At 44.6% G+C, this 25,263-nt stretch overlaps 1 protein-coding gene across 2 annotated transcripts in view; it reads right to left on the reverse strand.

Annotated features, from left to right (window-relative positions):
* The window catches only part of WDR63 (WD repeat domain 63), a 131,332-nt gene extending 109,697 nt beyond the window's left edge, over positions 1–21,635 (reverse strand). For both annotated transcript variants that reach the window (XM_029618353.1, XM_029618352.1), the window contains exon 1: positions 21,514–21,635. The gene's annotated coding sequence lies outside the window, so the exon portion shown is untranslated. The remainder of the gene's footprint in view (positions 1–21,513) is intronic.
* Positions 21,636–25,263: the final 3,628 nt, after the last annotated feature.

Consider the following 25,263-nt stretch of genomic DNA (forward strand, 5'->3'; position numbering starts at 1 on the left):
CTCTCTATTATTTATAGCAGCACTTCAGCACAGCACCAGTGATCGTTTTCTTAAAATGGTGGTCTCCACCTTTCACTTCGGCTGCAGTGGAAGAAAGGAAGGAACTTACCGCAGTTCCAAAAAAGTTCCAGGTCAGTGACCTGGAAGAATATCAGCCCTGCCCAGCAGGGGTATGCACAGAAAACATTTTTGGTCCAGATTTTCAGTTCAGTTTCCTGTCTTGTTTAGTTCTGTTGCGACCGTCACTTCCCGACGGCTTTACTCCGTCTACCTTTCCTTTTTTGCAGCTCCTCTTGCTCTTCACGGATGCCTGGCTGCCGCGGCGTCCGCCTGCCGTCTTCTCTGATGTCCCCGGACCGGTTTGGGCGCTGCCTCCCACCATGTTCTACAGGTACCTTAGGGTGTGCACGCCGCGCGGCCCTCATTCTTATTTCCTCATTGGCACGTTCCTCAGGGGTGTCCCCCTGGGATGATGTCACGCTGCCCCGATATTTAAGCCTACAGTTTATTGCTAGCCGTTGAGTTAGCAAGGGTGATTCTTACGGATGGGATTCGCTCTCCGTACCCAGCTACTCTGCCTTCCAACTTCCATTGGACTCTTTCTGCTAATGGGGTACCTGCTCCTCGGGGGCTTCTTTTGCTTCTTTCAGGTCACTATCAGGGAACCGGTACTCACTCCTCGAGGGCCCATGTTCCCTGATTCACTGCCTGCATGTATCTTCTCTTCTACTTGGAAGAATTCGCTACAGACACCATCAGTGAGTACTATCATCATCTACTCCTCAGAGCTGTCTCCCTGGAACCAGGTACTCGCTCCTCGAGGGCCTGCCTCCGTTCCAGCGCCAGTGCCAACTCTTACGTGGAACCGCTGTGTGAGTACTTTGCCAACAAGTCTCTCTGCTTCCAGGGATCTGGTACTCGCTCCTCGAGGGCCAGCTCTCCCTGTCTCGGGGCTTCTTCATACTTGGGACTCTGTGAATGTTCTATTGTACTCATTATCTCAGTTCTCTCCACTACAGCACTGCTACCGGAGGAACCGCTGTTCCAGCGCCCTGGGGAATACTAGCCCAGCCAGGCTACATCTTCTTCTCACTACCGCCACCTCTGGTGGTTTCTCAAACTGTCTAAATAAAGACATAATCTCTGTTTGTGTGTCCAGAGCTGAGCCTGACCTGTGGCCCCTCAAGGGACTCCCCCCCCGTGGGCGTGGTCAGCTGCCACAGTGTCCAAGGGTCCACCCAAACCTCACTAATTATAACAAGTTCATATCAAATTCATTTCATTCAGGTCATTTGTTTCAATCATTTCCATTAAAGTCACTGGGGGAAGGAACACATTCTGTTCTTTACTTTAACTTTGGGGTTCTCTGTCCAAGTTTTACTTGCCAGCAGGCATCACCAGCAGAGACAATCATGAGTAGCATGAACAGCTCAAGCCACCATGAGGACAAAGCACTAAGCAGCACAAATAGTTGCATTAAACGTCCCAACGCATCAAATGCGAGACAAAATGGCACAAACAGTGGAATAAACAACCTAAGGCATGAAAAACAGGGACACAGGGCACTAACAGTGGCATGAAGACTCCCAAAGCATAGAGAAAGGGTAATGGCAGGAAGCACAGTGGCATGAAGACTCTAAGGCAGGCTTGCTGACTATGTACACTAACAACTTAAGGCAAAATAATTAGTACAAATGAATTAGTACAGGGTCACTGACACTTTTACAAAAAGAAAGCAAGCTTCCCCCATCACAATTAGTCACTGGCCACTCTGCATATGCTGCCATAGAAAATCAATTTCTCATTCTGTATGCTTCTTACAAAAACTGACACATGCTACCTGCTTGCTGTAGAAGAGAAGTGCAGTGTTACATTGCTTATATACAGTTACACTGTAACCTTCTGATGGAGAAATTATAGTTTCTTCTTCTGCTAGAAGAACAGCTAGGACACAGTAACAATGACTGAAAGAGCACATCCTGCTTTCTCCTCTAAATCTAATCTTTTCTTGAACATTGAAACTTGAAGCAAGGAGCTTCAAAATCTCTGCCTTCTCTCTCACTCTCAGATCCAATAGAAAAATGACTAAAATAAAATGGTCACAGACTGATTAAACTGCTCAGTTTCACTTTCACTTAAAAAATAGATTAATTCAATTCATGCAGCTGCCACCTGAGATAACCTGGTTAAAAAATGCTGAAGCATGATTATCCTGCTTCTTCCTAATCCCTTTCCCAATTGGCTCCAATCCACCTGACTATGCTTTTCTCACAGACTTTAATGGAACTGAAATGAATGAGCTGAAAAGGATTTTAATTTTTGGAGGGACCTGAACTGAAAAATTTGGTTTGCATGACCTGAACTGAAAAATCAACCTATTCAAATCAAATTTCACATTTGACTCATCTGAATGTACATCCCTACTGCCAGTACTAATAAACTTTGGCAAAGTGATTACCATTCTACACCTTTCTTGATGTGATCTCTATAGTAACCCCAATGTCAGCCAGCAGTACTTTACCATCTCAGCTCCAAGATGCAAAGCCAGAAAAATCTCAATCACACAGAAAATGGCAGCAAAACCCCAGATAACTCCAGGAAACAAAGATTTTGGTTCCTGTCCACTCTGAAGGCATCGAGGCTAAGTATAAGGTAAATATGAGACAACAATGCAATCAAGAGTGATTCATTACAAACCTGATGTGGATTTCTTGGCATGCAAAGTGGGAAATGTTTCAGTATAGTCTAAAACACACCAAGGGCTGTGTTTTCAAATTTAAGAAAAATAAATGCTTGAACAACTGGCTGACCTGCGCAGTTATCTCAGCCATTTGTGCAAGTACTTTTTTCTAAGTGCAAAATTCATACAGATTCATACCAATTAAATTGAACATTTTGTGAATGTACCAATGATCATGGTAAGCGTACAAGTCATCCAATTGCCTGAGCATTTGTTTTTTTTCACTTATTAATAGTCTTTGTGAGGACAATTTACAAAGGGAGTTACCGGGTAAATTCCCAGATGTGAAAATTGTCCTCCCTTCAGCAGGAGAAAGTACACACTCTTCAGTCATGTGGAAAAAGAACCGGTCTGGAAATGGGGAAGGTGAAGAACTCACGAGGGTTTCATTCTGAAATCCTTGCGTATACTTTGCATCTGCTATAAAGCAGGAGCAAATGAAGGTACTTTTGTACTCACCTTATATACTTCTAGCACTGTTGGCTCTGGAAAACCGAAAGCCACTGGGAACAGTACTGATGTACCATGATTCTGGTGGCTGGGAGGGGGATTTGGGGGTGCTGGGGGGGGGGGGCAGGAGGAGGCCAGGAGGCTGATGTCTTTTAAGCAAGCACGGAGGTTGGGTTGAGGGCCTTCATCAGGCAGATAGGCCTGCAACTTTGTTCCTATCTTTTGGGGGGGCTCGGAGGAGAGGGGGGAAGAGGGCATAACTCCTCACATTAGTTTAACACATTTAGTGGGATGGGAGGTAGGGGGATAAATCTTGCAGGCCCGCTTTTTTAAAAATTTTTGCCACTTCACTGGCTATATCATTTGAATAAAGCTGGTTAAGGTAAAGTTATAGGGGTACAAATATGCAGATAACTTTAACCCTGCTTGAGTCACATCCATGCTCAGCCAGACAAGTTATTTAGATTATGTTAATTTCACCCTAGAATGCCCCCAGAACACTTCCATTTTATCAGGTTAATGGGGCCATATATTCAAATCTCAGGGTTTATCCAGCTAACTCCAAAGTTATCTGAACAAACTCTTCAAAGTGCTCTTTATCACCAAGATGTTGTGTGATACAGTTGTAAAAGAAAAATGCCAGTTTTAGCTCTGTCAGGATTATGTTCTGCAAATAGATTGTTAACAGGTAAATCTCAGAGTCATGATTCCCAGCATAATTTACATTATGTTATAAAGTAGAAAAAAACAAAACACCGAATTATATTCATATGTGGTCAGCTATTACAGGCTGACAGGCAGAGAAGGATACAGCCGGTTTCATAACTAATTGTTAACATATAACTGGACAGATATGTGTATTATATCTTTCAGGCAGATTTGTACATAATGTTCAAACTGTTCACAAATCATGAGAATCTTTACAATTTAAGTGTCCCTAGAAATATATTAAGGTATGGGATCTGATTTTAATTCATAGCTATAAATGTTTTCCATGGAAAACACATTCTTTTGTTCTCTGGTGAATCTGTTTCATCAAGCTGCCTCAAACCAATGCTGAAAATTCAGAAATTTACTCTAAATGAAACAAAACAAGAAAAATATTCTGAAAGCTGGAAAAAAATATATATATACACACACACACACACACACATATAACCCATAATGATCTTGAAAGTCTAAAAATAAAAGCAAAATTGCCATAATGTATACTTTTTAATTACCAGAGAGAAGAGACCCTGTGTTACAGAACCTGATTGAAATTAGATCCCTTTCAAATCTGATTTTTCTAACTGGAAATGTTGGTCAGCCTACATCCAAGCAGTGCAGTACTCTTTAATTTACAAAACTAATAATACCCCTTCATTTTATCCATTAATTCAAATGTAGTTAAATGAAAGAATTCCTAACATTTTTTTAATAAGTCTCTTCTAGACACAGCCTAGTATTGTTATATGAAGGAGATACTGAAAGGGTTGGTGCTCCAGTAAAGCTTCAGTGGTATTATGATTAGACTCTGATGGTCAACTTTCCAATACTATTTTGCCCCAGGGAACAATTTTAAATGCGGATAGAGAGAATGAAGGGCTTGTCATAAACCTACACTGAAATGCACTCATCAAACAGTCCTCCACATTACAGAGGAGTCCTTACCACAGGTATAGTCACATCCTTTCCCTACTGCTCTCACACTCTCCCCTCAACACTATCTTTCAACTGCCTCTTATGATTCACTTATATTTTTTACTCATTCTATTCTGACTCAAGGAAGGGAATATTTGGTCTCGAAAGCTAGTCTAGAAATGTATTATATTAGCCCAATAAAAAGGTTTCACCTTACATACATATATATATACCTTTAGCAATCCCTGAATGAGAAGTGAATCCTGGCTTTCCTGGTTCAGGGACATTGCTCTGACCACTAGGCTACTACTCTGGCAAAAATAAATGCGGTATGTATATATATATATATATATATATATATATATGCTGCATATATATTGATGCGTGGGCCTGAACAGAAAAACAACATGGAGAAAAGAAAATGACCCAGAATCTTCGGTTTTCTTAGCCTGCCTTAGCTATATAAGGGGCAGATTTTAAAAGCCCCACGCACGTAAATCTAGCTGTATTTACGCGCATAGGGGAGTTACGCGCGCCGGGCCTATTTTGCATAGGCCCGGGGACGCGCTCAAGCCCCAGGACGCGCGTAAGTCCCAGGGCTTGAAAAAAGGGGCAGGGCGTGGGCGGGGCCAGAGGCCTTCGTAGGGCCTCTAGGCCGGGGGATAGCGCGCCAGCACTTGGCTGGCGCGCACAACCTACGCCTGCCCAGAGGCAGGCACAACTTGCCAAACAAAGATTAGGGGAGGGTTTACGTAGGGCTGGGGTCGGGTTAGGTAGTGGGAGGGAGGAGAAGGTGTGGGGTGGGGGGCGGAAGGAAAGTTCCCTCCGAGGCCACGCCGATTTCAGAGCGGCCTCGGAGGGAACAGGGAAAGCCATCGGGACTCCCCTAGGGCTTGTGCATGCCGACCCCGGATTTTATAACATGTGCGCGGATGCGGGCACAAGTTATAAAATTGGGCGTAGATTTATGCGTGCCGGGTTGTGCACACAAATCTATGACCGCGTGTAGGTACTAAAATCTGGCCCTAAGTGACTTATTGAGAATGACTTGCAGAATTCCTAGGACATCTGGACAGGCAGTCAAGCTGGCTGCACCTATGATGCCTAATTATAGGGTCATAAAAGGAGAAGAAGGATCACTTCCTGTATATGATGAGATGCTGGTAGTCAGTTTGTCAGAGGCATGGCAACAGCATCTCCCAAGAATACTTATATTGTTCAATAAAAAATTATGCTTTCAATAGAAATCTAAGTGTTCTTGTCTCCCTGGAAATAAGCGTCATAAAAAATGGCATGGCACTTAACAATATATATATATATATTTTTATTTATGTTATTTAAACATTATTTCCTCTTATTTCCTCACATTCTTGAACATGAAACAAAGTTTGCTCATTATCACTATATTGTCATGTATTGTCTGTTTAGCTGAAAGTCATTAAAATGTTACAGAATGGCTGCAAAAAAATAAAACATGCTCTAAGATAGTGAAACTTTAAAACAGAGAACTTTTAAAATTTCAGTGTTAAAAAGAATTTAGGTCCATAAGGGCAGGTGACAAGATTTAACCTTCTCTGACATGCAATCTAATTTACACTTGTTATTTTTTTCTCGCTTCGAAATGAGGGAAATGAAAATAGGTGCCCCTTACCCAGCTGCCATTATACCACTAACAGCAAAATAACTGTGATATTCTTTTTACCTATTAGGTCACTTTGACCATCTGATTTCTCCCATGGAAATAGGTTCAGGGATGCACAGAAGCACATTGCAAATTGCCACAAAGTTGAAAGATTTATTTACTCTCAAATTATTTTTGACATTTTTCTCCATTAGATATTACATTAATGAGTCTTAATGATTTTTAAGTGGATTTTAGAAACTTTTTTTTCTGAATGTTAAAAGGAACATGAGAAAATGCTTCTTATCTCTTAACTTGGAATTTCAAATGGATGGAAACAATCATCATGTATCCAGGGTCAGATTTCTTTCCTTGCTGCCCTAGCAGTACCCTCCTCTGTTTCTTTCTCTCTCTTACCTCCATCCCCTGTCCAGCATTGCCCAATCCCTCTCCCCTTACAGGGAACCTTGGTAGGAAGTAATGGATCCCGAATCCTGATGGGGCAGCGCCCCTTAGCAGCTGCCTACTCTGCCTAATGGAAAATGCAGCCCTGCATGCTCCCTCTAGAAACGTTTTCCAGGGCACTTTGTGCAATAGTATTATTCCTCCGTGACCCGTTATAACACTACAAAACTTAGGGGGTCATTTTCCAAGGAGTTACCGCGGGAGATAAATTTGCAAATTGCACTAACAGCCGTTAACGTGATTGCAAATTTGTAATTTGGTATTCAGGGGGTGGAGTTGGGGCAAAGCATATGTAAAGCGGGAAACAGCCGCAGTGTTAGTGCAGCTAATAGCTACAACCCTTTCATTCACATTACATTGTGCACTAGAGGCCAGTAAAGGTTTATTGCAGTCCACGACAATTCCAAATGAGAGAGAGAGAGAGAGAGAGAGAGAGAGAGAGAGAGAGAGAGAGAGAGAGAGAGAGAGAGAGAGAGAGAGAGAGAGAGAGAGAGAGAGAGAGAGAGAGAGAGAGAGAGAGAGACTTGCTATAGATCCTACTCCCTAGACAGGTATTTGTATCCCCATGGTAGGCCCACCTAGTAACTCGAGGTGGGGATTAGGTATGAGCATAGGGGGTTGGGGGCCACGTTCACATTCAACATGAGACGTACGAACAGAACAGTGGTCTCTTGTGAAGATTTGATGGCCTTCGGAGTGAGGAAACTCACTCCAAGATGAGATTTGGGCAATGTTCTCTCCACCTAGCTTGATGGACACTCTACCTGGGCAACAACAAGCTAGGTGGAGAGAACATTGTCCAAATCTCATCTTGGAGTGAGTTTCCTCACTCCGAAGGTCATCAAATCTTCACAAGAGACCACTGTTCTGTTCGTATGCATATCTGAAAAGACCTGCTCAGCTGTGCCACAGACGTCACCACTGCCTGATGGTCCAATCCAGACCAGCTCTCAGCAGCTTGAATCTCCAACGGTGGTTCTTAAACATGTAAGAGCTCCTTCCTGAGAACCTGTGTAATCATGTATGCCTCTTCTTCCTAGCTATAGCATGAGCCCTGGTGGGTGGTAATTTAATGGGCAGCATGCAGGGCCGAGAGAGCTGGGCCCCAGTTTATATGACACATATAGGGGTAGATTTTAAGACCCCGGTGCACGTAAATCCTGGGGTTTACGCGCATGGCCGGGCCTTACGCATGCCTAAACCCTGGGATGCGTGTAAGTGCCGGGGCTTTAAAAGGGGGCGGTCCAGGGGGCGGGGTGGGGCAGGGTGAGGCGGGGCTAGAGGCGCCCGGCACAGCAGCCATTTGCTGCTGTGCCGGGGGATCGCGCGCCTCCTGCTCCTTTGCAGGAGCAAAAGGTAAAACAAAAAAAATTGGGGTAGTTAGGAGAGGGATAGAGGGAGGGTAGGAAAGGGATAGAGGAAGGGAGGTTAGGAGAGGGGGTTGGGAAGTTCCCTCCCAGTCCGCTCCTTAATTGGAGCGGACTGAGAGGGAAGTGGGGAAGGTCCCGATGTGTCGCTGCGTGATTTTGCAAAATTAGACACCCCCCCCCCCTTGTGCGCGACTACCTGGAATTTTAGAACACGTCCATGTGTGTGCGCCGGGGAGCACACGTCCATGTGTGCGCGCCGGGTAGCACGTGCACATGGATGCGCGCGCGTACTTTTTGAAAATCTACCCCTTAATACACACAGCATCTCCTTGCAGTCCCTCCAGCCTCTGTCTTATCTCCAGGTTGAGTGAGACAGGGAGAGCGTGCACTGAGCACTGGATGCCACTTACTGAGTGTTGGGATCAGCAGCAGTGGAGGAGCTCTGGCAGCCACATGCAGCCGCCCACAGCACCCTGACTTCTCCCTTCCTCTGCATTTGAATACTGGGCCATGGTGATGACTTCAAGCGTATCTCTGCTTCCTCTCTCTCCCTTTGTTTCAAAATTTAGAAGAAAAACTGGTGGGGCTTTCAGTGCTTGCTCTCCATGTCCACACTGTGGGGGTTGGTGTGCCTCATAACATTTTTATTAATGCACTTCATTGTGCCTTGGCTTGAAAAGGTTGAGAAACACTGGATTAACTGAAGAAGGGACAACTTTAATTAAATGAAGCTGCAAGGAGAGAGGCTTGTTAGGAGTCTATATAAGAAAAGAGCCATTGGGGTGGGTAGGAGGCTTGAAAGAGATTGTTAAGTATTTATTTATATGTTTTGTCATTAATTGTGTATTTTAATGTTATATGTTATTGTAAACCTGCCCAGTGTTTCTGCAAATTAGGAAATAAATAAATAAGGATTAGGCGAGGTTCACTTGAGGACAGAGACCACGTTAGTTAAAAGCTGCAAGAAATCAGGATTCTGCCCCAGAGATAATTCCCCCACCCCACTAAAACCACCTTTCTTCATGTTCCTCTTTAATACCCTCCCCTAAGTTCACATCACATCTCCTCCTCACCTAAACATCCAGCAAACTGAGGTCCTAACACTGGCAACCCCTAGGATGGGATAAACCAGGATAAGAAGTTAGAGCAGACGGCTGAGTCGCCTCCGAAAATAAGGAAGCAGCTTCTGCAGCAGGGTAAATCATCCCTGATTTTAAAAAAAAAAAACCAAACAAAACCCTCCCAAAATGTGTCAGTGAAGAGTCAGCATGCTGCACTGCATGCCTTAAATAGTATACTGCGCATAACCCGGACATTTATCTGGGGAAATAGCAATCTGGCCAGGCAAACTGGCGGTCTGAAACGGCTCTCCTTTATCAGGCTGAAAGTATGCTACGGGCTTCCACAGCACGCGCACAGCTAGCCAAGTTAAAAAGAGGCGTTCCTGGGGTGTGAAGAGATCAGGGGAGGGTAACAGCGCACGCAGATGAGATTTCCAAAAGTTGCACCTGTTCTTTTGCCCCATACACGCATACAAAGGGGCAGATTTTCAAAGGGGTACGCGCGTAAGATACGCGCGTACCTCCCGAAAACCTGCCCCAAGCTCCCCCTGCGTGCGCCGAGCCTGCCAGCGCGCACAAAGCCCCGGGACGCGCGTAAGTCCCGGGGGCTTTCCTGGGGGGGGGCGTGTCGGGGGTGTGTCGTGGCATCGGGGGCGTTCCGGGGGCATGGCCGCGGCCTCCGGACCAGCTCCCGGACCGGACCATGGCGCGCCGGCAGCCGGCCCATGCAAGTTACGCCTGCCTCGGGCAGGCGTAACTTTCGCAATAAAGGTAGGGGGAGAATTAGTTAGAGCCGAGGGGCGGGTTAGTTAGGGGAAGGGAGGGGAAGGTGCGGGGGAGGGGTGGAAGGAAAGTTCCCTCCGAGGCCGCTCCGATTTCGGAGCGGCCCCGGAGGGAACGGAGGCAGGCTGCGCGGCTCAGCGCGCGCAGGCTGACGATTTTGCGCAGCCTTGCGCACGCTGACCCCGGATTTTAAAAGATATGCGCAGCTACGCGTGTATCTATCAAAATCTGGCGTACTTTTATAAAATCTACCCCAAAGAGCGGGCGCAAAGGACGCAGCCGCTTTTAGCATGCTTACACTCTGCGGCTACTAAAATTTTAAAGGGAAACAAAGTGGGTGGTTTCTCTTTCAAAATCAGCTACAAGAATGTACACTACAAATGTCCATGTACACTGCAAACAACATGCACAATTTGAAAATACTGGGAGTTTATCATTCCACTAGGATCTTGGGTCAGTGAGGCTATTTATTTATTTGATGTATATTCCGCTTTGTCGAGCACTTCAAAGCAGATTACATTCAGATACTTAGGTACCTAGGAACACACAGCGTAGAGAGCTATAGAGATCTCAAAAAGCAAAGAAAAAGGCATTGCTGACTTCTTCTTTCCTAGCCCTAAAAATAGATTCAGATTGAATGCTTGCAATTACTTCAACTTTCTGAGTCACTACAGACCTTAAACAGTCATATGAATAGAAGAGGAAATATTGACACTTCAGAGGCTGGTCATATGGGCATTATTTCTAGGAAGGTCACTTCCTCAACACTGGGATGTTTAGGTTATCGGTCCAATGCTCTAAGAATGCAGTCAATTAAACTTTTGCTTTACACAATAACTTGGCAGATGATTTGCAGAAAAAGACCAATGGACCCTCCTGTCTGTCCAAAGCTGCTTGCCTTTCCATTAGGATTTCTAAGATTTCAAAATTACTCACGGTGACATTCCTTTTCACAGCCCCAACACTCATGTTTTTAATTGATCAAGTAGAGCAAGGTCCTCTGTTAAGGAATGCTCTCTCTATTGAAATTAAGAAAGAGACTTCCCTACTAAAGTTTAGAAAGATGGTTAAAACTTTTTTATTTAATTAGGTACATAATTTAACATAGTGTATTGATGACCATCTGGCAGGCTTTCGGTGTTCTCTAGCATATGATGTTTTGAAAGTGATCTATCCCTGTGCATTGTCTATTTTTGCAGCAAAATTATAATCAAAGAGGAAATTATTATGGAGATTTATTCCGGCTTATGGTTTAATCTAGCTGTGAAATGGTAACTAAAGATTTTCCTTTGTATTTTTTATTTTATTATATTTTATATTTTATTTTTTTAATTATTTTTTTAGATTATATATATTCTGTTTTATGATGTTATGGTTTGATGTATATTTTATTGTGTTTTAATTGGTCATCAATGTATGTCTATTATTATTATTTTATTGTAAACAACCTAGAAAGTTTGATAGGCGGAATATAAATGTTTTAAATAAATAAATTACCTCTCTCTCATATATGCACACACACACACACATGGCCTCATACACACACTCACATACAGACGTGCTCTCTCACTCACAGCCCAACAGCCCCGGTGGTCCACAGTGCTTTTCCTTTTTCTTCAGGTCTGCTGGGGCTGATGCATCTCTGCCTCCTGGTCCACGTCCTACAGCTGAGCAGGGTCTGGGGCTGATGCTACTGCTTCCTGAGTGGGCAGGAGCCGTGCTGCTCAGTTGCTGCACCATTGTTCTGGCCCTGGACCATGATGCTGCTCCTCCTGCTCTTCCCTGCTGCACAGGCTGGGGCCAATACCACCCTGTGGCAAGGATGTGCTCTTCTTCTTTCTGCCTCTGCAGGCACCAGAGTGGTCTCTCCTTCCTGCCTGCTCAGGATGTGCCACAGTCCATGCGGGCGAGAAGAAGGAGAGACCATGCCGATGCTGCACCCCCGGATGGTGGTTCTCTACATGGCAGCCTAGTCCACTTAGTGCTTCCACCAGCCTTGCATTTAAGTATTTCAAGACGGTCACCCATCTGCTTCTCTTCTATACCAAACCCAGCTCATTTAACCTTTCCTCAAAGGTCAGCTTGTGTAAACTGATAATTTTTTGTGCTTACCTCTCTATTTTAAAACTAGTATCCAGCCTGCACTAATACCTTACCTCAATGGATGTTAGAGATCTCTGCTTAAAGGATATTATAGTTTTCTAGTAATACTTATAGTAGGAAGCATTAAAGGGATGATGTAGCAAGATGCATTGTTTGACAATCTGCTAGCTCTGTGCTTTATGGATGTTTGACTCAGCACTTCCAGGTTACAATAAATCATAGTCATAAATGAATAATGCTCACAAACAGAGCTCATATGGTTGAATTTAGCTGCAGATAAATAACATTGTTTCTCTAATGAACCAGCTCTCATTTTGTGCCACCTAGCAACTTATGACCTTAATAGACTGCATGGTGCTAAAGTCAAGAAAACATTTTAGACTAAAGCTAATTAATCTGTAAAACTGATCAAACAAGTCCTGTTTTGCTGGAATTGCCCCAATTTTCAGTAACTGGATTCTCCTAATTCTTTGTTTAAAAAAATGAAGAACACTATTTTTTTTAAATATTCAGTTAATCAGTTGGCTATTAATTTAAAGTATCCTCAACGAAAGTCAACCTTCCCCAGTTAATCAGAATGCACGATTTTAACTTAAGATTATGTTAAAAAGGTAAGCTATCCAACTTCCTGATTCTCAGCAACCTCTTTTCATTGAACCTCAGCCAATCCTGATTCTTGGGGCATTGTTCTAGGCTTTGCTTGTTGAAGTCCTTTGTCATTCCAACTTTGACACTGGCTAGGACTTTTGGTTCTTTTCCTGGAGCTGTCCTAAATTCATACCCTGGTAAGGGTCTCACCCTAATTATCTCCCATCACTCTCCTACACCTAGGGGTGACCTCCAGGTCACTGGGCTTGGATTGTGGGAATATTATCTGTGAAAGGTATATATATTTTTTTACAGGCTCCCAGGAAAAAAAAATCCTCTGGATCATAGCCTTCCCGATCTAACAGGTACACTAGCTTGTTCCAGGTTCTTTTTTGAATCAAGAATGGCTTTTAATATGCACTGTTTGACCCCCTGAATCTGAACTGGTGGTGGAGGTGTCTATGTCTGTGAAGATTTTCAACAGACATGAAATTCTGAGTGTATCCAGAGGAATCAAGGTAGCTGTAGTTCAAAGGTCACAGGATTAATCTCTTAATAGGACATTGCTCAAAATACAATAATCCAAGTTTATGATATGAATGCAGCATAGATTTCAGATGTTTCACCACCAGTCCTACCTTCAGGCCTCCTACATATTACAGACACTTCTGCCTCTTTCAATCCACTTGGTGTTTGTAAGTCATCTTGTTGGCCTCCAATTGCCCTGTTAATTCATCCTGTATCTGATGTAGTTCCTTGGTAATATGTGTAGTTGCTGAGACCAAAGTATCCATAAGCAATTAGGGGTGGAATTAAGAAGGAAACCCATACCTGGCAAAGGAGGAGGTCATGCGAGTAGATAAATGCACAAAGATATTGCAAGCAAATTCTAAATAAAGGCAAAAGCGTAACACAGTCAACTCGATGGTAATTTATAAAACTGCAAAGATACTTTGGACAGAACTATGTTGGACAGCAGTTTTCTTATGAGTTTATTTTATGCCCGGGTACTTTATGTTGCTGTTTTGAGGATATTTTAATATTATTTATAGTCAGTCTTTGTCGAGCTGTTTACATTTATGGATTGTATTTTATTTATTGTGTACACACTGTTTTATTATTATATCCTATATTTTTTATAAATCATCTTTGGTTACATTTGGAAAGGTGATAAAAAATGTGATCAACCAAACACTGTAAATAAATATCTGGTTGACTCTCTCTGTCCTTCAGTTTGGGGATACCAAGGAGTGGAGACACAGATTTTGATATCCAATAGGCAGCATATCTCTTTCTAAATGTGGGAGATTAATTGGGTCCGTTAGTTTGGATGATGTTATTTGGGAGGCCATGGAATCAGAACACCTGTCTAGAGAGAGCTCGGGCAGTTTCATCTATCGTGGGTAACTGTGGACAGAACCACTTTAGTTAAGTGGTTCTTGTAGAATTGTTCCCTTGGACCGAAATGAGGTTGGCGCTACGCACAGGGAGGAGCCCTGCAGGTCCTCATTATTGGGAGGTGGAACTGGCCGGAGCAGAGGCTCAACTGGAGCTTCACCAATACCAGCCCTTGTTCCCCTTAGGTTGAGCTCTCGGGTGCCGAGGCTGGCTGGAGTTAGGCGTGGGCCTCTGTGGAAGTGAAGATCATCACATGGAAGATGTTGTGAGCCAGCATAATAAAGGAAAGCAGAGTCAGGTCAAGCAGCAGTCAGGGCAGGCAGCAGGCAATCAGAGTCAGGTTCAGGCTGTGGTCAATGCAGGCAGAGTTCTCTGAGTCGAGGTTCAGGCAGAGGTCGCGCCAGGTGGAGTTCAAGCAGCGACAAGGTCCAATCCAAGGTCAAGCCAGAAGTCAATTCCGAAGAGAAAAGGAACAAAGAGAAGGATGAGGGACTGCAGGTGCAAGGAGGGACACTGAAGAAAGATGAGGAAGACTGACCAGGAAGACAAGAACTCAAGACGAACCAGACTGCCAACGGAACCAGGAACAAGACACAGGAACTCAGCAACACAGCAGAAATCAGGAATCAGGAACAGAAGTCAGGAACCAGAAACGCTGAGGCAATGCACTTCTCGAAGGAGACGACCTATTGCTGAGGCCCGAAGCATCAGCAGAAGTGGCCTTTTAAAAGCCCAGGGCAGTGAGCTCATCAAAAGGGGCTGTGGGGCTTTTCCCACTGCAGTCCCTTTAAATTTAGAGCAGGGGTTGTTGGTTAATGGGTAACTATGTTGTTCATGCCTTGCTGTTTCTGATAAACCACCTGTACAATGTTCACTTATACCTGTATGAGCGACTCACTGTTTAACGGTACTATGCTTAATAAAAAACTTTAAATTAAAAAAAAAAATAATAATAATAATTTAGAGCAGGGGCACGCGCATGGGCCTAAGGAGGATGAGCTGCCTTGAGCCTCATCGGTGGCGTCTTTGCCACGAGGCCAGGTGGCCTGAAGCTGAATCGGCTGGTAGCACTTCCGCTGCAGGTGGCAGCATGGTATGCAGGGACTTGCTCCTTGCGCTGGGACATGGGTGCATCTGCTCAGGCCGGGCTGGAGGTGAGAGCGACGGTCTGTGGAAATAGTCCGTGGACCACTGAGCGTTAACACTGGTTGACTATTACTAGGATAATGGTGTTCTCTCCTGATGGCAGCTGATTGGTAACATAGTCCAAGCTTTTCAAAGTCCACAGCCTAGAAGGGTCTTTGCCACTGGAACAGACCCAAATATAAATGGTAAACAAATGAATAAATAAATAAAACTAATCTCACTGTAGCGAACCCTACAGTCACGCTACCATTAAGCCCCGAGTTCTCAGGTGTCAGCTAGATTAGTGCAGGATGGTTGTTGGGGGAGATTTCCAATTAAATACAGCCCCTGGGAACTCCCGATAGATCCTAACACCTGGCTCTTTGGAGTATGGACGCCACCCGTGTCAAATAAAAAGGAAGTGCAGGAGTTCATTAATAAAGCAGCCCTCATGGGGAAAGAGGTTATCTTAAATGGCTGGTTGGGGGATCCAGGCTTTGAACAGTGGCTCAAAAGACTGATCAACTTATGCACGCATGAATATCATATGGTACAAGATAAACCGGAAACTAGTAGGGAACAGAGATTGGTGTCTCGGCGGCCGTTTCTTGATTATATTAATCCCAAAGCCTAAAGGGTAGGAACGACTGACAACCTCACTACCTGGCGCAGATTCATGAAAATTATGGGGGTGGGGGGTGATGGAGGGGGGGGGTGCAGGGGGGGGGGGGGAGGAGTGGGCTAGGGTGCTGAGAGGCAGAGGACCAGAATGGCTTAGTATATTCCCTGGTACTAAGGATTCCCCGGATTACCCACGGCCCTTAGCCTGGGAAAAGAGCTCTATGCACTACAGGGATGAACCGACTAGATGAGTCATATGTTGTATCGTTTGCGGTCTCCCGGGGCCCAATGGTTATGGTTATGGTTACATGGACTAGATAATAAGCTCTATGAATAAGATGTACATGTTGGGTTATGTTTGTATTATGCGGAAAAGTTAATAAACAGATTACTCAAAAAATAAATACAGCCCCTCCCTTGGAGGAGTCTGGAATGGCCATCCCCCTTGTGAGTCTATATAGCAGCTTCCTGCAGAGAGCTTGGGAGACAATCCCTTTTGGTTTGTTCAAAGTTAAGAGGTAATTAGGAGCTTATCTTCAGTGTTTTCAGGCCCAGTAAGAAGAGTCGGGCAAGCCCTGCTTGGACGTCCTGACCAGGGTGGGGAGGGCTTTCCTTTCCAGTCCACTCACTGGCTGGTTTGGATCTTCCCTCCGGGTATAATTTTTGGACTTAATATTTTGAGTGCTAGGAGCCTGGCGAGAGCCTGTACACCACCTGGGCTCAGGGTATGGGGAACTCTGTGTCTGGGGCGGTGCAGATTAGGGAAGTCCTGCGCTCCATAGCCTCCATGAGGAAGGTGGTGCCAGTGACCTGCTGCAAGGAGAAACTCCGGAGTTACATTCAGGATGGAAGCAGTCCAGAGAAGGGCGACCAAAAAGGTGGATGGTCTTCATCGAATGACTTATGAGGATAGATTGAAGAATCTAAATATGTACACCCTGGAGGAAAGGAGGAGCAGGGGTGATATGATACAGACTTTCAGATACTTGAAAGGTTTTAATGATCCAAAGATAACGACAAACCTTTTCCGTTGGAAAAAAAATCAGCAGATTCAAAACTCCAGGGAGGAAGACTCAGAACCAATGTCAGGAAGTATTTCTTCATGGAGAGGGTGGTGGATGCCTGGAATGCTCTTCCGGAGGAAATGGTGAAGACCAGAACTGTGAAGGACTTCAAAGGGGTGTGGGATAAACACTGTGGATCCATAAAGTCTAGAGGATGGGAATGAAGAGAGGGTGGCTCGTGGGAATGTCAGCTACTACCTGGAGATAATACCCTTATTCAATAAACATATACACGGTTAATGCAACTCCAACATTGCTCTAAGCTTCAACGGCAAGAGGAAATCTGGAAAAAAGGATTTGCATTCACAAAAAAGCAGGGAGTAGCTTGCTTTACGGCAGTTACTACCCCAAACCAAATAAGCCTGATACTTCACTTTCAAAGCATATCAAGCATAGCTCTCTGCTTCAATGGGAGGAGAAAGACTAATACTTCACGCATATCCAGCGTAGCTCTCTGCTTCAACGGCAGAGGAGAAAGGCTGATATTTCACTTTCAATGCATATCCAGCATAGCTCTCTGCTTCAACGGCAGGGGAGAAAGACCGATACTTAACTTTCAATGCATATCCAGCATAGCTCTGCTTCAACGGCAGGGGAGAAAGACTGATACTTCATGCATATCCAGCATAGCTCTCTGCTTCAATGGCAGGGGAGAAAGACCGATACTTCACTTTCAATGCATATCCAGCGTAGCTCTCTGCTTCAATGGCAGGGGAGAAAGACCGATACTTAACTTTCAATGCATATCCAGCATAGCTCTCTGCTTCAACGGCAGGGGAGAAAGTCTGATACTTCATGCATATCCAGCATAGCTCTCTGCTTCAATGGCAGGGGAGAAAGACTGATAACTTCACTTTCAATGCATATCCAGCATTGCTCTCTGCTTCAACGGCAGGGGGGAATGAAGAAAAGGGGATCTATACAGACAACAACCAAGGACTGAATTACATAGTCTGGGTAAACAAATAAGCATGGGTGTAGTTTGCTTATTGCGGCGGTTAATACCCCTAACTAATTAAGCTATTTCACTTGGATGCAGTTCCAACACTGCTCTCTACATTAATGGCGGGGATGGAAGGGAAATAGAACCAAAAGGTTACTTAGGGCCAAGAGTAACAGATAAGTATGAGAAAAAAAAAGTGCGAAAGCTTGCTGGACAGACTGGATGGGCCGTTTGGTCTTCTTCTGCCATCATTTCTATGTTTCTATGTTTCAGTTACTGGAAAAAAAGATGATTTCAAGATCCAGGAGGAAGTTCTGGCTGCCCTTCCTTCCTGACTTAAACACAGAGAGCTGCCTGCTTTAGGAGGGTCTTTCCCATCAGGGATCCAGAACAAAGAGATAAAAAGACTGCATAAGAAACAAATAAGTCCAGAAAATCATATGTGAGTAAAGGGAGGTCTAAGATCACTGAGGACACCCAGCTGGTGTTTTCTTCAAAACCCTGGGAGAGAGCAAATTTCTCTCTCTGTGCAGAGACAGTAACTTTGTATTTTCTGGCCCGCTAGAGGAGTGATCTGCCCATCTAAAGGAGACCGTGTCCGCCTGGGGATTCTATTTTTTTCCAAGCCCTGGAAAGTAGATGTTCTCCTGGCTCTGGTGTCAGACATTCCTGCACAGACTGAGGAGGAGACTGTAAAAGTAAAAGACTCTGTAGTGCTGTTGGATTAATTTGCTGTGCCGTCCTTTACGCATTTTCAACAGTAAAGACTTTCATTTGGACATTAACATGGTGGCTCCAATGGTTTTATATGGCACATCTAGCACACACTGGGATATACAAGTACCCCTCTCCCAGGAACAAGAACAAGGACACAAAGGGTCACCTTTAGTACTCGGGGGAGCCTAGGGATGTAATCTTCCCACCTCACTCGATAAAGAATGCAGGCCTTGAAATAAAGCGAATGTGTTCAAGCTAGCCTGGTAAGTTTCCAGCCTCGAAGAGTAAATACTTTTATGGCCCCAATGGGTAGCAATCTGCACCCAGGCAGGCCCGGCACCACCGGGTATGCAAACCGTGCAATTGCATAGGGTGGCACACACCCGGTGGGGCGGCGATGGGAGCAGGGAGAAGCCCATGCTGCCACCAGTGCACCCGATCACACCGGCGGCGGAAGAAAAGGAGGCCCGTGCTGCTGCCGGTGGACCCGATCCTACTGACGGCAGAAGAGAAGGCCCGTGGTGCTGCCGGTGGACCCGATCCTACTGACGGCAGAAGAGGAGGCTCGTGGTGCTGCCGATGGACCCGATCCCACCAGTGGCAGGAGATCCGTGGTGCCGTTGGTGGACCTGCTCTGCAGCAGAAGAGAAGGCTACAGCAGAGGAAGCCCTTTTGCAGCTCCTTCTCCGGTGCTGGCCCGGCGATATTGAACACTTGCGGTGCTACAATTTCCTGCATTCTTGCGAGATGAGAATACATGAAGTGCTAGTACCACGAGTGTTGAATTACCGCGATGCCAGCACAGGAAGAGGAGCTGCAGAATGCTGCTCTCCACAAAGTAAAAGGTACAGGCAGGCAGCAGGGCAGCGGAGGAGGAATGAATGTATGTGTGTGTGAATGAATGGGAGGCTGCCTGTGATGAGTGTGTGTGTCTGTGTGTGAAAGGGAGGCTGCCTGAAATGAGTGGGTGTATGAATGGGAGACTGCCTGCACCTGGGCTGCATATGTGTATATGTGTGTGTGTATGAAAGGAGGCTGTCTGTGATGTGTATGTGTGTGTGTGTGTGTGTGTGTATGAATGGAGGCTGCATGTGATGTGTATGTGTGTGTGTGTGAATGGGAGGCTGCATGTGATGTGTATGTGTGTGTGAATGAATGGGAGGCTGCATGGGATGGGTGTGTGTGTGTGTGTGTGTGAGGGAGAAAGAAAATGGGGGTGCAGGTGGATTTCAACCTGTCAGAAGCTGAAATGAAGATCAGGGCCTGGGGCTGCTGGTAAATCCCAACCAAAGAAGAGTTGGAGACATCTGTGGTTTTGTCTGAGAGGGAGCGTATGTGTGTGTGTGTGTGTGTGTATAAAAGAAAGAGAGAAGAAAGTTTGTGCATCCCACTCCCACTACTTCACAAAATCAAATGTTCCCAGGTATGGCGAGTGTGAATTTTTTAAATCCTTTTCAGTTTTATTTTTCAGGTATTATTTGCTGTATCTGCAGTTTTGAAATATTTTATCGGTGTTTGGGACATTTTAAAAAATTTATATACGAGTTTTTAATTATTTGATCTTTTATTCATCAGCTTTTTTTGAAATAATATTATTAGTATGTTTTTTGTATTATGATTATGTATTTATTTTATTTCTTGATTTTATTGGTTGATGTTTGAGGAATAATGATGGTTCTGTTTTTTCATTGTTGCACTGCATAGAGTGTCTGGTATCTTGAAGTTTCCAGTTCAGTTTTTGACTGCTCATTTGTATTTCTATTTTATGGTTGCTCTATTCTGGTTAGGGTCTGTTTATGTTCTGCATGTGTGACTGAGGTGAGGCATTCTCCTAATAGGAAGTGTATTAGTGTACTCGGGCTTTCAGAGAGTCAAGTCTACATCCAACACACATCACAATAGGCCAAATACTATATGGGTCCAGGTGTGCTTTTTTTGCAGGGATTTCTGGTTGGCATCACAGCAATGCACGTAAATGTAATGTAAGTGATATTTTTACCTCAGAATACTGTACTTTGATATTTTTCAAGTAAAATATAAATGCATAACTCTTAACCATGTGTGGATTGGGGCGGGGGAGGCACATTGTGCAAGGCTATAAGGTTCACCTGGGGCACCTAATACCCTTGCACCAGTCATTGGTACCAGGGGGGGGGGGGGTCAGTTTTTAAAGTTTGTATCACTGAGGGGTGCTGGGTTTTTTTTTTTTGGTTGGCCTGGGACACAGAATGAATGAAGGGGGGGGGGGGGGGCAGCACAGTAATTGTTCACACAGGACAGCAAAAAACCTAGCACCGGCCTGCAACCAGGCATGGGGTTACATTCCTAAAAACAAAGTTACAAAAAAATAATAAACAACTGAAAACTGGGATTCAGAGTACTAAGAAAACAAAATGCACAAATATAAGCTGCTGGTCGAGTATCTAATAGATATAAGTGGATTGATTTTGTAAGGTGTTCTTTCTCTGTCTTCCCGCCCCAAAGGATGGCCTTAAACAAAGGGAAAATGGGAGAGGAATCAGAGCACAGGACCAAAGGAAAAGGAGGAGAGCCAGAGGGGTCAGACACTGACACCTGTCCAGCACTGTTGTCAAGAGAGTAGAGGAGGCTGCACTGACCTAGCACTGCCGGCCTGACATAAGGAAGCAGGAAACTGCAGTGACCCTGAAGAAGTAGTAAACAGCAGAGGGAGCGCAACAGTTCGGTGCTGCAGCCTAAAGTCTGCTCTGGAAAGACAGCCAGCATTCCGCCCACCATGTTCAAAGTATTAATATTAAGTGAACGCTATCAGGCGTATGCAAAAACCTCGAGACAGCACTAAACATCCAACCCGTCACTCACTCTTTCAGCCTGCTCTGTGTCCGGCGTGGATTTTTCTTCTGAGCGCGGCAACGCTTAAAACTAATTAAACCGTAAAGATTCCGGGTCGAGCTGGGCGGATCAGCTCCTGCTAAAAGCTTGTTGGGATGCACAGGTTGCCAAGGAAACGCGGGAGGTGGAACGATTGGCAGCTCGAGTAGCCAATCCAGTCTTAGCTGGCAATCGGGTTTGCTGCCTCCTGAAAGCCACAGCAAAAGGCTGGTTGGGCAAGGAGTGTGCACGCCTAGGGTAGGAAGGTGTTTGCTGAGCAGATTTCTTCTAAGCTGTGTTTTCCGTGCAATCTGTTGGGTTTTTTTGGGGTTTTTTTGTATGTGTTATTTTGGGTTCAATATTATACGCGAATGCAGGGTGTGAAAGCTCCCGTCTGCAGCAAATTCTGGTGCATATTCATTAGGGATATGCTGTAAAACCTGACTGGTTTGCAGTTCTCATGGACTGGGGAGTTGCGTACCCCCAATCTAGAGCAAGAGTTTACAAATTTTGTGGCAGATTTTTCAAAATTCTGCCACAAGTTTCACATCTCATTTTGCAAAAAAAAGTTCTTTGTTTTCATTGAAAACCTTTCACATTAAATATTGTTTTAAAACAAACTATACACAAATACAAAATTTACCATGTATAAAAATCAGCTATTTATTTAGTAAAGACCTATAAATTACATACTTTTAACTGTGAAATGTCTCCTTTCCTTTCAATTGAAATACAATGCAACTATCCTTTTTAAAATTTCTTGAGAAAGTCTCAAGAAGCTTATGTATGGGGAAGCTGGGCTCAGCATCACTCAGCAGAGTCTGTCACCTTGTTAATTGAAATTAATGCTGTCTCTGCTGTCTGTGGGATAGGAACAGCTGCAGACTTCCAAAATACATCCAGGTCTTTGTCAGAGGATGTGTTGTTGGCCACATATGCAGGTGCATACTGCTTTTCTGTGCACTTTCCCGGTGCCCGAAGAAATTAGCGCCTACCATTGGGTAGGCACTAATTTCTGAAAGCAAAATGTGTGGCTTGGCTGCACATTTTGTTTTCTGAATCGCGCGGGAATACCTAATAGGGCCATCAACATGCATTTGCATGTTGCAGGCGCTAATAGATTCGGGGGATTGGATGCTTTTCGGCCCCTTACTGAATAAGGGGTAACGCTAGCGTGTCAAAAATGCGCATCCAATGGCGGGTTAACAGTGCGCTCCGTCGGAGTGCACTATACTGTATCGGCCCGATTGTCAGGGTGTCAGGTCGGCAGCATTCAGAATACTATAAACTTCAGTTTACATGTGTACCTTTAAGAGAGCAGGACTGCTCAGGCTGAGTCCTGCTTGTGAGATAGTGCCATAGTGACAGAGAAAGAGGCACCCCTTTCAGCATGGTACATATTTGCAGGAAAAACCCAATCCTCCTGCATTCTTGGAGAGGGTCCCTCCCCCTGCCCCTGTGCCTAGAAGTACTTACATGATAAATCCAGCCCTTTTGGGGTGAATTTCAATAGCATACATTTTAAGACCATAGTTGATCTTCACAGGAAATCCGGTACCCGATTTACTTCAGGAAAGTTATGGTACCTCTGGACAGACAGTTGGAGTTAACCACTTGCTAATTGATTTATAATGGTGTTGAAAAATTCTAATGAGGCTAGGCAGGGGTGGCCAACCAGCATCTAGCAAGTTGCATGTGCTTCCCTGATCCTGAAAATGCAGCTCTTTCAATGCTGCTAGCAGCAACAGCTGGAACATGGATGGAATCATCAGCCTGAGCAGCCATAGGGTGGAGGAGTGGCGGCAGTAGCCGTGTGAGCCAATGAGAGGAGGACTCTGTCAACAGCCATGCAGCACAAGGAAGGAAGCGGTGGTGTGAATTACTGTGTAAGCCAATGGAAAGAGGTGGCGTGTGAACAGCATATGCAGCTGAAGAAATTAGTAGTACGGCATGAGCCCCGCCTCCCCACTGTTGTGCAGCTGCCACTTCCGGGATCATGGTGGTCTCAAAAGTGAGCAGCTCCCCTTGCTGCCACCAGCTTCCAGTCTCATCTTCATGGCCCAGTTCTTATCATTGCCACAGGCCCTCCTCTTCTGAAGTTCAATGCTGTCTCTGCCACAAACGTCCAGGTTCGCACCGCCAAGCATCATGATCCTCACAAGCAGTCCTTAGCGTGGCTGGAAGAAGCGTAAACAATGGCTCCATTGAACTCCAGACATTCTCCTAAAAAAAAAACAACAAAAAAAACAAAACCCAATTGAGAGCTGCTGACTTTGCAACCATGAAGGCTGCCTCTGATTCCAGGTCCCTTTTGAGGGGCAACTAGACACTGGCTGCTGGCCACCACAAATATTTTCTAACTCCTGGTTACATGGGAATTGCAGTGTCAGCAAGATGAGGGGAAGTGATGGCTGACTTAGGTCAGCTGGGGGAGACTAGCTGAAGGAAACTTCACTGATTTGCTATGAGGATGGGGATAGTTGCTTGGCTGTGGGAGTGACTAGTAAGTGGGGAGTGGAGGAGGAGATAGGAGAGGCAGAGGCTGGATTGAGGATTGAAATTAGTGGGAACAAATGGGGTAGCTGGAAGGGGAGCTGAGTGAGAGATGGAGACTGGTAGGGCCATGGAGGAAGGACTGAGTGTGAGAGATTGGGGAGGGGGGGGGGGGGGAACGGTAGGAGAGAGGCAGGGATAATGAGAGGAAGGAAGACTGGTGGGTGAGGGTGACGGGGATTGAAAAAGGGAAAATGAGTTGGGGGGATGAAGAGGAAGTTGAAAAAATTGGCCTTTTCTTTGGGGCATTTTCTCCAAATGGGTTTGTTTTGTGCATACCTTGACAGGAATGAACCTCATTTGTAAGACATGACATGCTGGGGATGATATCAATCTCTTAAAAAAGCCTTAAAGGCACTGCTCTTCCAACAAATTTAGGGGACAATAAATAGCAAAGGAACAAGGCTTTATTTATTTATTTATTTATTTATTTATTTATTTATTGTTTTTTGTTATACCGAGTTTCATGATAGGCATCACATCAACCCGGTTTACAAATAACAAGGAGTGTAAAGCATAACGTAACGTAAAAAACAATATTTTCAATAAGAACCTTGAACTTTAAATACAGTGAATCAGAAAAAGGGAGAGGGAAAGTTACAAGTTTAATGGAAAGCCGGACAGAAAGCAGATTATAAGTTCCTATATATATTTCGATTTGGAGCCATTTGTGTAATTTGTCTTTGTTATGTTTTAAGCGTGTGAATCGCCATGATTGTGATGCCATAGCAAGGTAAATTTTATTAAATTGAGAATGGTGACCGCTAATTTACCAGTAGAGTTAGTGAAGAACCGGGGTGATATGATCTTACATTTTAGTGCCCGTCAGCCTTCATATGGCCGCATTCTGAATAATCTGGAAGGATCGTAATGTACGGGATGGTAAACCAGTATAAAGAGAGTTACAACAGTCGAGTCCTGATTGGATTAAAGATTGAATAACTGTCCTGAAATCAATGGAGCTGAGTAATGGTTTTAAGTGAGGGACCAACCCTTTGCTTGGCAAACAATGTTTTACCTACTGATTTCATGTGAGATTGCATAAATAAAGCTGATTCTAAAATTACCCCAAGATTTCGAACCCAGTTGGCAATCTAGATCTGGTACCCATCAAAAGTCAAAGTGCATGGCATGTTATTAGCAGGAATATGAGAGAGAATGGTAATCTCTGACTTTTTTTTGTTAAGA

The sequence above is a fragment of the Rhinatrema bivittatum genome, chromosome 10 (assembly GCF_901001135.1).
Source record: "Rhinatrema bivittatum chromosome 10, aRhiBiv1.1, whole genome shotgun sequence".
Taxonomy (NCBI): domain Eukaryota; kingdom Metazoa; phylum Chordata; class Amphibia; order Gymnophiona; family Rhinatrematidae; genus Rhinatrema; species Rhinatrema bivittatum.